The sequence below is a fragment of the Tympanuchus pallidicinctus genome, unplaced genomic scaffold (genome assembly GCF_026119805.1).
Source record: "Tympanuchus pallidicinctus isolate F22 unplaced genomic scaffold, pur_lepc_1.0 scaffold16, whole genome shotgun sequence".
NCBI lineage: Eukaryota > Metazoa > Chordata > Aves > Galliformes > Phasianidae > Tympanuchus > Tympanuchus pallidicinctus.
Window position 1 is genome coordinate 23,077,554 of NW_026294679.1, and position 12,614 is coordinate 23,090,167.

The window sequence follows — 12,614 nt, forward strand, 5'->3', positions numbered from 1 at the left end:
GGGCAGGCTGTGCAGCACGGGCCCAGACTGCCTTTCTGAAGTGAGCAGCAGGGGAGGAAGTGGTTGCACACCACAAGGGCTGGCAGGAAAAGGCTGATGCTGGGCTGACCGCTGCTCCAACTGCCAGTTCTCCCTCTGGGGAAGAGAAAAAATGGTCATATCTGCTTTCTGTTTGTGTGTTGTTGTTTCTTTGATACTGTCAAATGCTTTGTGCCAAAGGTTTTCTTGAAATCACCTACACTGTCGCACAAGTTGAAATGTGATGCTTATTTAAAAATTGATGTAATTCTAAACTCAGGGAGGTACGTGGGAAAGGTGGTTGGTGGTGGGAGGAACCAGGGACAGGCAGAGCTGTAGGTCAGGGCTCCAGACGTAAACAAAATCATTAAAACAAAGCAACCAAACAATCAAACCAAGGATCTCTTGTATCCTACTAACTCCCATCGGTGAACTACTGCTCTCATTGCTACCTGCCTCAGTTTCCATGTCTGCAGGGGAAGGGAAGAAGATTGCTCCTCTTCCAAGCAAGAGCAAGATGTTGAGCAGCTGGCTAACCTGGGCAGTTAGCACTGCTGCAGTTGGGGATGCCATCAGAAGTAAACACAACTTTGTCACCCCTGTCTGAAGCTCAACTCCTCCAAGTAGATGTATGGCTAGGTACAGCCAGTCCAGCTCAGGTACAGTCACCCCATACAGGTGCAGCCACTCCATAGGTACAGCCCCTCAAAGGTACAGCCACCCCATGCAGGTGCAGCCCCACATAGGTTTCCTAGCTGAGCGCTGCCTTGCCAGGTGCCACCAGCACTGCTCCACTGCAGCATCGGCTCTGGCCGCTAATTAGTGTGCCTAGTTTGATGGATTTAGTCAACAGCATTCAGCAAACAGGGGAGGGGGGAAGCAAGTGTGTAAGATTTTCCAAATCTAAAGACTTTTCAGCTTCAGTGACCGTAATGGTTTGTTATGCAGGCTTGGACAAGTGTTGCTTCCAATTAATTGATCAAGGGGATTTATTTTCTTATTTTGGCTGAGTGCCAGAGGCAGAGGCTTTGTCCTGGCGTTTTAAGCACCACCCCTCCTTGCAAGTTTGAAATGTGAGCTGCCTGCTTTTTTTTTTTTTTTTTTTTTTTTTTTTCCTCCTCTCTCTGTCTCTCTCGCTCTCCCTCTCCCTTCTGGCAAAGTGGCTGTGGTTGCATGTGTGTGTGTGTGTGTGCGTGCATGTGTGCGTGCGTGTGTATGAGTATGAGAGGAGGAGGGAGAGGTGTAATGGGAAGGCAAGAGATGGATCACTAGAGGCAGAAAACCATCAATATCAGTAACATGCAGCTGAGGTGAGATTTTCTGAGTGTTTGATTTTTCTTAAAACCCTTTCAGAAGATTTAAAGCAGCCTTTTTCCATGCCGTCTGCCAAAGATGTACTCCTAAGCAATGTCATATGGATGCTTACATGTATATTGCTGTTTTAGATCTGCTCGCGTATGTGTGAAGTTTTAAAGCTTAACCTGATTCTCTTTATTGTCTCTAGAGGGTTGTAGCTCGAGCACAAATAGCCTGTTGGCAAGTACGGTATGAGCCCATTAGCAAGACTCCATCTGTGATTGGTTTTGCCTGGAAACCGGGAGACAAGCAATGAATAATTGATGTGTGTTGTGCAGTAGCTGGACAGGCAAAGAGAGAGAGAGGGAGAAACAGAGCAGGGTGCCCTCAGAGGGGGGAGAGAGAACAAGCTTGAAAATAGCTACTGGCTGCCTTGTGCCGAGATTAAGGCAACCCCGGCTGCCTTTGTTCTGCACTGGCTGGTTCCTGCCTAGAAGTGCTTTCAGACATATGTGGCCTTTTTCTGCAGCAGAAGAGAGGCAGCAAAAAGCAGAGGAGGGGGAGCAGAGGAGGACTAGTTTTCTGAATGAAAGATAACTTGTGGGTAAGTTGGTTTCTTGGGGGGCGGGTGTGTGTGTGTGTGTGTGTGTGTGTGCGTGCGCGCCAGCCTGCCTGAGTGTGTGTGTGTGTGTGCGTGTGGCAGCGCGGGTGATTGTGGGTAAGGCAGTGCTGCATGTTGTCAGAAGGAAACAGCAGCACCAGGGGATGAAAGGCAGCTTCAGGAGGAAACTGGGACAGATTTGCATACAGTTACTGCTCATTGTGTGTGCCCCTATGAGGCTTGGGGATGTGTGAAGGAAATGCACATCTGGCTCATTTAACTGGCATTTATGATATTCTTATTTTAGAAGGTAAAATGTGTGATTTTTTTTTTTTTTTGCATGAGAATCTTTATTTTACCTGCAGTCATAAAGCCAAAATGCAACAGCACTCATCAGTGGCGTTTTCTTCAACTTTAGCCTGCATGGTGCTGTCAGAACATGATGTGCTGTTCTGCGAACGGCAGCAACAGCGGTGCTGCCACCATTTCATTTTCACTGTCTTATGAAGACCTTGTCATGCATAACTCACAAACAGTGTGTGTCTGTCGCAACTGCGTTCAGAGACGGCTCCCAAGAAGTGTGCGTGTCAGCGGTAGTCTCGGTATTTGAGATGACAAGTTTCTTGCCCCTTGTGTTTGCCAGTAATGTCTTTTTAATTTATTTGCCTGTGTGAAAGCTGAAGAGATTACTGTATTTGCATGTGGTCTTAAGAGTTTTCAGAAAGTTTAAAACTCACAGTGGAATTTTAGACTGCTAAGTGGTGCAGAGGGTGGTGGGTTGTTTCTTGCTTGAGTTACAAGAATTAAAGCGAGCACCTGAATAAGATGGCATAGATTAAGGTACAGCAAAAATTAAACTCAACAGATTTAGACAACTTGAGCAGTTGGAACTCTGCTGTTTACATCCAGCAAGTATCAGCAGCATGGCTTGTTGGGGGAAAATTTGCTGTTCTGCTTCCTGGCTCTCCCATCGGTAAAACTGCAGCACAAAGTGAAATAGACTTTGTCTAAAACAGCATCGGAATTCAGTGTCAGTGAAGTCACTGTCAGAACTTGTCATTAAAACTTGCATGGACTTCACAAACTACCTTGACTATGTTCAGGTGAGCCCTTGCTAAGATCTGGCCGAAAATCCCGTAGTATCTGTTGACTTTGGATCAAACGCTTCATCCAGACAGAGGTGACTGGCTGAACTGGCCAAATTGAATCCTTGTTTTGGGCAACTCATCTTGGCTCAGAGAACAGCAGAAGATGGTGACTGTTGTGCAGATCTGGAAGAGTGAGAAGTTACTGTAGAGACGGTTTCTTTTAAAAAGCCTCAGTAGGGCTGTGCTAACCAGGTAAATAGGCTGGGATGACTTAAGAGAAACAGTTGGCATGGCCCAAACACTGCCTGGAAATGGAAGTACGTAAAATTAAGGCCCAGTTAAATTTGCCCTAAGTTACTTGTGATTTCCTTTTTTTCCTTGAGTTAGAACTTTATTGCAGCTATGTTGGTAAATAAAGTAGTTATCAGTGACTACCTAAAATGCAGAAAAGTAGAAGCTCTTCTCAGCTGCACAAACATGTTTCCTCTGCCTTCTTACCTGTCAGCTTAGCAGAATCTTGTTCCTCTTTTTGCTAACTATTTAAATGAAAATGGAAGTTAAACTAGAGTAGAACTAAGAACAAAAGTTTGTTTTAAGTAAATTTCCATCAGAAGAGTTCAATCAGGGACAGATAAGCTTGATTCTAAGCTAGCATGAGACTATTACCAAAGGCTCGGTTTTGAAATTAGGATGGAATTTTTGACTTCAAAAAAAAAAAAAGTACATAATTCCTTTCTGGAGAACCCCTCTGAAAATCTTTGGGTAAATATATCTGCAAATACAGGGATGTTTCACAAGTAAGGAAGCTTCCTGAATGGGCAAGGTGCAGTTTTGTAATAGCAATTGAAAATATTGATCGTAAGAGTGGTTTAAAACTTAGTCTTAAGCATCTAACTTTGCTTAGATTTGTGGTAGAATGGGTATAAATGTCAAATCTCTGTGTGTTGGAGTCTCAGCAAACCTGACAGTAATATTGCTGCATTCATCCTTCAGAGAAACCCTTATTTGTGTTGCCTGTGCAGATGTTTAGTCCGGGAGCACTTGTGCTGGATGTGCCGTTGACACCCAAGAAAGGAGAATCCCAAGAAAGGAAAATCCCCCTGCAACACAGAAAAGCTGTTGGTTACAAATAAAAAAATACAAGCGTTCAAACTAACAATGAGAAAATTATGAATAGCAGGTACTTTGGGCTTAGTTAATAAAATAATTTGTTGCTGTAACAGGTACAGTTTTAATTACAGTGTGATACTTCAGAGAGAAGGGTCTAGCAAGGTAGGCTTTCTGTTGCCATAAAGGTTAGTATAGCCATTAGACTAACAGTCACAGAATCCAGCTCAGCTCCCAGCCCACGCCCCCAGAACGCCAGCAATTACTGGATGTGTAACTCAGCCAAATGAGTATTGTTTTTCTATGTCCCCAGCTAAACTTATGACACAGAAGTTCCCATGCTAGCTTCAGCTGTCACTGGGGCTGTGATGATGCAAGGCTGCTTGGCTGCTGTTGTCATATTTCCTCCTAATCAAGGCTATTAGTGATCAACAGCAGCAAGAAATCTTAGTAGTGGACTGCCAACAGGAAACTGTCACTCTATGGGATTTTACAATTGTAATGTCTCTTTTCTCTCATGGCAAAAGAAAATGGAGCATTATGTTTAACACCAAGAGTGAAAGCTAGCTAGCTTTCTTAGCTATAGCTAGCTAAACAACAAAAACTTGATCATGTGGAACACTGCTAAAATTAAGTGATGTTCCGGAGATCTCAGTGAAGAAGCTCTCTGCTTTTGTTCCTCTCAACATAAGAGGAGAGACTGCCACAGAAAATAACTTCCTCTGAGGCTTTGCAGAGCACAGAGGAAGTCACTGTCACAGGCTCCCCACGAGACCACCTGTTGTCAGGCAACAGCAAGGCTTCCCCCAGTGCTGCATAGCCATCACTGATGGCAGAGCAGTTCGGAGGGGTTCGGGCTGGAGCTGGAGGACCTGACCTGGGTACCAGAAGGAAGCAGAGCCATGCAGATGGCTGAGCAAGCTGAGTGGGTGGTCTGTACCTTGAGTACCTTGCAGGGTACAGCATACAATGCAGCATAGACATATCCTGAAGGTTTAAAAAGCAGTGCCGCAACAAAATTCCCTGCTGTCAGTCCTCTGAATTTGCTAGTTGGTTTGCCTGGTGTTGCTTTTTCAGAATAGACAAGAAAGGGCTTTGATGAAACACTAGCATCAATACAGTGAAACATCTGTTTTACTGTAGTGTGAAGTTACTGGTTGGTTGTTTCCAGTGACCAAAACAAGCAGTTCCTTATAAAAATAGAAAAAAGTTAATGCATTGGAAAACTACATTGAGTTAATATCTCTTGATTCTCCTAACAGCAGGATTCAGGGACAGAAATTCCACCTGGTATACCTGCTTACAAAGTGCTTTAGCAAAAGGGTGTTTAGGTGTAGAAAATACCAGTTCAAGGAGTAACTTGGTGGTGTTGTGTGAGTATATTAGAAAGCTCAGCACTCCACCCCTCCCCTTCCACTAAGTTCTCCTAGGCGCAAGATGCACCTTTAGAGAAACAGGGTTATTCACCAAAACAGTGTCACAAGGATAAATCTTAGGACACATTAGGTTAGTGCCAAGCTTAATGGGGGGAAGAAAATGGAGATGATCTCTGCCACCTGCCTGATGGTTGCTCCTCTCTGCGGGCCAGGAAAGCATCCGTGGGTCTGGCTGAAAGGCAGGCTGGAAGGCCTCTGAAGACAAATAATCTTGCTCAGAACAATTTGAATTGCCCCCCCAAAAAAAATTTAAATGGAAATGTAAAAGGTTGAGCTGGCTTTCAAAATAGAATGTATGTTTCAATAATGATCAGAAGTTACACAAATGCAGAATAAAACAAAGCAGTAATAGCTTTTAAGGCATGGAGAAGAGTGTGTATCCATTCATCATAAATGAGAGAGCAGCCAGCCAGTCTGGCACGTACATAGGCTGTTTCCCTGACAATTCAGTATAGAGACAAGAGAAGCTCAGAATGAACACAGACCAATTATTTTCTGCGTTTTTAATTGGAAATTTCCTTAAGGATTTTCTGTTTATCAAGCCAAGACATAGAATGAGTGACCTTGGGACAGTAATCACTAAAGCAGTGTGGAAGGCTGCCACTCAGTCTACCCATAATAGGTATCTAGTTGTTGACTTGGATCATTCTCAAATGTCCTGCATCCTCTGGAATGTTACTGGTCTTATTCTGAGTTTGTTGGGGCTCATTCTGATGATACTAATCCAATGCAACCAGTGCCAGTTTTATCTATCCCAGAAAGAAAGTTAATTTTATTCTCAGTTATCTTTATTGGTACCCAATAACATGTTCAGACACCCAGCTAAGCTCCTAAGTCTTGTTCTTTATTGTAACTGAAGTACAGCTCTCATCTATCTGATGAAGAACCTTTTATGTTCGTTTATCAACTTCGAATTCCACTAACTGAATTTGCTTATTAACAGTTGGTGCCTTCTGTACCTCCTGAGTTCTTCTTGAATCCCTTCAGTTTTAGACGAGAGGCAAACTGGACTCTCGGAAATCCCGGAAGCAGACAAAAGCATACAATTGTTGGTAAATGCAAGCTTGTTAGAATTAGATTTGAGTATAATATTGTAATACCTGGATGGGTTCCTTTTTTTTTTTCTTTTTTTTTTTTACCCTTGTTATTAAAAAATACTTGTACTAGATTTTTAAAATCTGACCTACCTTGGTTATAAATGAAGCTGGTAGAGAGAAACTAAATGGAAGCAGAACTAGGACAACTTGGAATGCTCATAAAAATCACTCCTTGACGTATTCTTGGGGTATCTTTTCTTACTCAAGTCCAGAAGGATAACAAAGACTGCTCATAGAAGGTTGCCATATGCCTGTTTTCAATGCAGAGCTCTGCTCCTTACCAACCTCTGCTTTAGTGGTTTAATACATTCAACAGTTTATTAACAAGAAATTGCATTGCTAGGTAGGAGGAAAACAAAAAAAATCCTGCTCTGCATAAACTCTTGTTTATCTATTTACTGTTAATATCTAAGAAGGATGTTAACAGTACTGTTACTTCTACTGTCTTATGTACTGACACTGTTCAACTGTTTAAGAAAGTTGAGTATTTCAAGCATTGCCTTAACATGGAGGCTTTTGGAGGAGCCTGTCATGATTTACTTATGCACACAGATTGCAGTGGCTTATGTAACCTTGATCCTGCTTGATCTGCCAAAGGTATTTGCTTCTATTGATCACAGGCTGTTATTTGACTGCCTTGAGCAGCTTGTAGGTCTCCGTGGTTCTCTTAGCGAGGTCTGCTACTGATATTTCTCAACATTCTCATTTTGTTGCTGTCGATTGATTTAACTCCAGCTTTGCTGCTCAGACAGCAGATGTGACAGAGGTTGTATCATACCCTTTGTTGTTTTTTGATATGTTTGGTAATACCTTAGTGAATTCTGCAGCTGTAACTGGGGCTCCATCCAAGTTTGGCTGTTGGCTCTGATTCATAATGCACGATTGCCAGTGTGCATAGCTGTCATGTTTGGTTGTAAGTGAGTAAAGGTTCCTCCCATCCTAGGTGCAGTAATATCTATTGATGATTTCCAAATGGCATATTTTTGGAACTAAGCATCAACTCTTCATGTTTGTACTTACCTTTGCATTCATGTGCACTCTTACTGCTTTTCCAGTAATAAGGCAAATGAGAGGTTAGAAACTTCTCAACCACATTGTCTTCCTTAAGGTGGACAGGCATTGTAAGACTGTCCTGTTAAATGGCTATGAATGCTTTCTAACTATTCCCCAGAGAGAAAATACTGTAGTTTTTAAGTTGACTGATTTACTTGAAAAATCCCTTAAGGTGACTATCCAAAGTAATTTGTGGATGTCAAGAAATACGTGCTGTTAGAGAGAAATCAGATTGGAATCAAGTTAAAAACAGAAATAGTCATGTACACTTTCATATGGCCTTAGTCCATTAGGAATCAGAGATCTTAATCATTTTCGTAAATGACTTTATTGTTCTTGTGTATACCTCTTAGCTCTTAGAAAAATAGAAATATTTAAGTGTTTGTCCTAATATGAGGATGACCTTTTCAACATGCAGTTAAGCTTCTGTCTGTTATTTGTGGTTCCTCGTATCATTTTCAAAAAGAAAGAGCCCTGCAGAGTATGTTTGATCAAAGAGATGAGTTATCCAGTGGATGGATTTTTAAAGCGATATTTGGGATGATGAATTATGGGGACTTGAAGGAATAAGTATAATATACCATGACCAACTGTTTTCACCATTTGATATAGACACTTTTAAATTTAGCAAGACTGGGATGCTGGCTGTATGAGTCACCTGATACTCAGGAAGCTTCATTGTCTTTCTATCTACAAAAAAATGTCAGGGAGAGATTTATTCTCTCATCAAGAGAGTTTTGGACTTGGAAAATTACTTGATCCTTATTACATAATGACCTAAATCTTGGATTTTGTATTTTGCAGTAAGCAGTACAGAGGACACCATTTATAATTTCAGCTAAGAGTTGGTTATAAGAGATAAAGGAAGTTTTTAAGTCCCATCTTAAGTGTTGACTTAAAATGGTTCACTTGAAGCATTCACAAATTATGTTGAAGAGTCACAGGTGTCCTTTGTGTTAAATGCCTGTAATCTAAAATGTTATAGAGAGCTAAATGATTTATTGATGTCTTTTTCTGAGGCATTTACCTGCATCTGTAGCCAGCCCATTCCATTTATTTTGGCTCACTGACAAATTAGCAAGCTATTTGTATGTCAGATTTGGTCAGTAGTCAACTCCCTCCCCCCTTAGATATTGAACAGCTTTTAATTCAATTGTTTGCAATGGTGGCAGGTTGTTAACCACATAGATGTCACTCAGAGGAGTTCAATTTTTATTTAAAAAGCAACAACAACAACAACTGATAATTTATTAGTGAATATCCTCATAGTGCTATATAAAAGAGAGTATGCCAAAGAGCTACAAGCCTTTTCCATACGCAGGCTGTAAGTTCCGTAAACAACTTCTGTGTTATACCTTTCTTTCTGTTGATTGGAATGTGAAATATTAGTTTTTGTGCTCTCTGGTTAAGACCATTGTTATTTTAACTAGACACCTTTAAGAACAGGGCACTCTAAATTGCATTTCCAAGTTAGAACTGCTACCTCAATGTGTTGCATAAATACTTGCATTCCCGAAGCATGATTGGCCACCTGCAGTTATTCTCGAATAAGTTTTGAGGGGGATTTAGGAGGAAATTGTGATCTTTATAATTCGTTTTAACTGTTGGCTCTCATTGCCATCACTGTGAGCATGTGAGTGTAATTCTCCAAGTATTCTCCAAATGCTGTAGCTGATGTTGTGCCATTGCCTGATGTCTGTGCCCACTGCCGGGACGTGTGTGGGTCCAAATGCACTGCCTCTCTTGGAGCCTGCTGGCAGAAGACCTCTAAGATCTACTGTATAAGTGTCTGCTGAACCTGCCCAAATTATTTAATCCGGTCTTACACTGTATTAATAATAAACTGACTTTGGTAAATAAAGGCAGTTTTCACAGCATGTGAATGCGCCCAGTTCTGGCCATCCTGCATGCCTCGTTCTTCTGGAATTTCCAGTGACCGCTGCTGGTGAAAGACCCAACTACTTTCTTCTCTGAAGCAGCTCCATGTTTGCTAGTTAACGCTGCTGCCATTGTACCACTTGAAATGCTTTATGGCCTTACATCTACTTAACCTTTAATGTTTTCTGTCAACATCTATCATGACCTGGTGGCCTATAGTTAGTAAAATGTGCCCTTGCAGGCTGCCAGATACTGTAATAGAATTAGGCCTTTAAAATTATCAGACCTGTCAGAGGGGCTTATAATCCTGTAAGAGCTTTAAGTGGTTTCTTACCTCCACTTGAACACGCATTTGACCTAGTTGAAGTGTTCTTTCTTGCTTGTTTTTCTTTTACTTCCTGGTAATATTTTAGAAACTGCAAAAACTAATTGATTTTCTCACCATACGTGTAAGGAAAAATGTGGAATCTCCTCGGTTCCATCTCAGTTGTCTTTTCTGGCTTTTTTTTTTTTTTTTTCCTCTCTTGTACCTTTAGTGCTCTCATTAAGCTCTGCAGCTATTTTCAGTGGGAACTTGCTCCCTTAAGCAAGGAGTCAGGACATGTCACTATATGCATCTGTCAGTCAGTGGGCACCATGCAATGACATGAGCTGAAAGGGAATGTCAGTCTTTGTGAGGGCTCTGCAGTCAGTTCAGTGCTCACAGAAGGTGCTGCTCTGACAGCCTTGGAAATGAGCAAGGTCTGCAAGGATGGTAACACTGTGCAGGTGTGTGATTTTACCACTTCTGCAGCTTGTCCTGAGCATCTGAAGATGGCACTAGAAATAGTGATATTTTTTACTGGTCAGTTCTCAGATGGAATGCTGAAAGGTGTTGTAGTACCTCCGTTGTCTCCCTGTGACTATAACATGGTGCCCTGTGGCCATTAACACCATCAGAAATTCTGTAACATTTATTACTCGAGGGAAATTACATGTGTCATAGCCAAAAGAAACTGAAAAGTGCCGGAGAAGCAATTTGACCAGTTTTCTATGCAGTCCATAGTGGAGTTTGGCAAGTCCCCTTATCTGAGCCTGCGTGCTGAGTCCCTGCTCAGGGCGGTCTCTGGTTTCTGTGAGGCTGCTGCATCTGATCTATTCACTTCCAATTATTGCAAGTTGTTAATACTGCTTTATTTGCTTAAAAGGTAATTCAACTTTGGCTTCTGAAGTAGTGCTGACTCAGTCTTTAAACATCATCAGGGTGACTTAAGGTAAGGGAAGAGAAGAAAGCTAATGAAGTGCTGCTGTTGAAAGTATTTCGTTTGAGACCTTACACGTAACTGATAGAGGGAAATGCACTGCAGCTATTTCATTTACAAGGAAAAGACCTATTACAGAGATTTTTACACCTCTGTTGTTCTCATATAGCACAATCAAGCAATGTAAGAGCAAAATAAAATGTGGTCTCTGCTATTAACATGAAAAGAAGTAATCTCACCTCTCGCAGGTCGTCACATTACTTCAAATTGCCGTCCCACAGAAAGAGTAACTCCTGTGACAATTTTGACAGCTTCCAAAAGCAGTTACACTCAATACTAAATACTGAGATAGAATGCTCCAAAATCCTAAACTGTTAAAAGTTATAGTTGTGTTTCCCTTTGATTTGGTATACAAATCCCAAGAATATCCCAGAATATACCAGCCCTCCTGGCAAGAAGCAGGAATGGAAAGAGATAAGAGTGTGAAATCAGTCATTGGAAGCCCTGGAGATTGTCACGAGATGGACTGTCCCTTGTGATCCAAGAACTTGAGTATATTGATGGGTAATATTTTTACTTCCTGACAGTCTAGTGAATGATCTCATCAGCTGTTGCTAGCAGATGCAAAAGTGATGAGCTTGTGTAGCAAGCCAGACATTACACTGTTTTCTGTTCTTGTCTTGGGAACGAGTGACAGACATGTCACTGACAGTTTTCTTTTTGAATAAAACTGTCCTCAGTGTTTTGGAAGGGTTCGAAGTGGAGCAGAATTAATGGCTTGGTTGAGAGAGAGGGCTCTGCTCAAGCAGCAGTACCCCATTGGGTAAAGTTTAAGATGCTTTCTTGCTTCAAGGAAACGGTGTTTTGAAGGCTGTATTGCAGTGTTAAGTGGAAGTACCTCAACTGTTATTATTTCTACTGTCATGGCAAAGATATGAAAGAAGCTTGAAAAAAATGGGGAACAGTGGACAACTCTTTCCAATATCTCACTGTTGTCTGTTTATTCAGATCACAAGGTACTCAGATACTCTGTAACGTGTTTATTTTTCTGCGAGGAAAGAATAGTTCCTGCGATCAGACAAACAGCTTTCCGCAGTGCCAGATTGATCAGTCCTGATTCGCTGCTGTGTTCTTAGCGTCAAGTCACATAAAGCAGATGCAGATCATTGGAAAATGGGACCTCTGTCAGTGCTTAGATTGTTTCATCCTCTGTGTTGATTCCCAGTTGTAATGGCTTCTGTTACTGGTATGTTTTAATCTGAGCTTTCTACTTCTGAGTTACAAATGTCTCTCCTGTAGCTAGAGCACATGTGCCCAACCCATATGAACACTTGCCTACTTGATCCCGATTAACAGGGTGATACTTGAAATGTGCATTTGGTTTTCCAGCCATTTAATCAATTTGAGGATGTACAAATTATAAAAGGTGTCAGAATGGCCCAAAGCAAATTGAAATGAGAGAAGAAAGAAGTCTAATCATGGAATAATAGTGCATGCGAGTTGAACAGTCTCTGATCTTAGTGTTGTCCCAAATAGTAGCCTGTGTATTTCCTCTGCAGCTTCATTCTGCCTATTTTCAATGCTGTTTAGCATACGATGGCACTTCTCCCTAACACTGCCTCCCTTCTTGTATCTGTGCCTGCATTTGTACAGTAGCCTGACTGTCAAAATGTCTGTCTTACTGCAGTATGAAGGTTATGTCTTACTGCGGAAGTATTATTTATTATTCACTGTCTTTACACTGAAATGTCTTTGTATTTGTTGATCTTCACAAAGCATATCAAAGAGTTGCTTATTTT

The 12,614-nt window shown here is 41.5% G+C and overlaps 1 protein-coding gene across 14 annotated transcripts in view; it reads left to right on the forward strand.

The window, feature by feature from the left end:
- ZMIZ1 (zinc finger MIZ-type containing 1) overlaps positions 1-12,614 on the forward strand; it is a 324,722-nt gene that overhangs the window by 234,633 nt on the left and 77,475 nt on the right. The window contains exon 1 of one of the 14 annotated variants that reach the window (XM_052676793.1): positions 1,148-1,328. The exons of 12 other annotated variants lie outside the window; for them this stretch is intronic. The gene's annotated coding sequence lies outside the window, so the exon portion shown is untranslated. Of the gene's footprint in view, positions 1-1,147; positions 1,329-1,715; positions 1,919-12,614 lie in introns of those variants that run through there. One more of the 14 variants, XM_052676794.1, reaches the window with a different exon arrangement.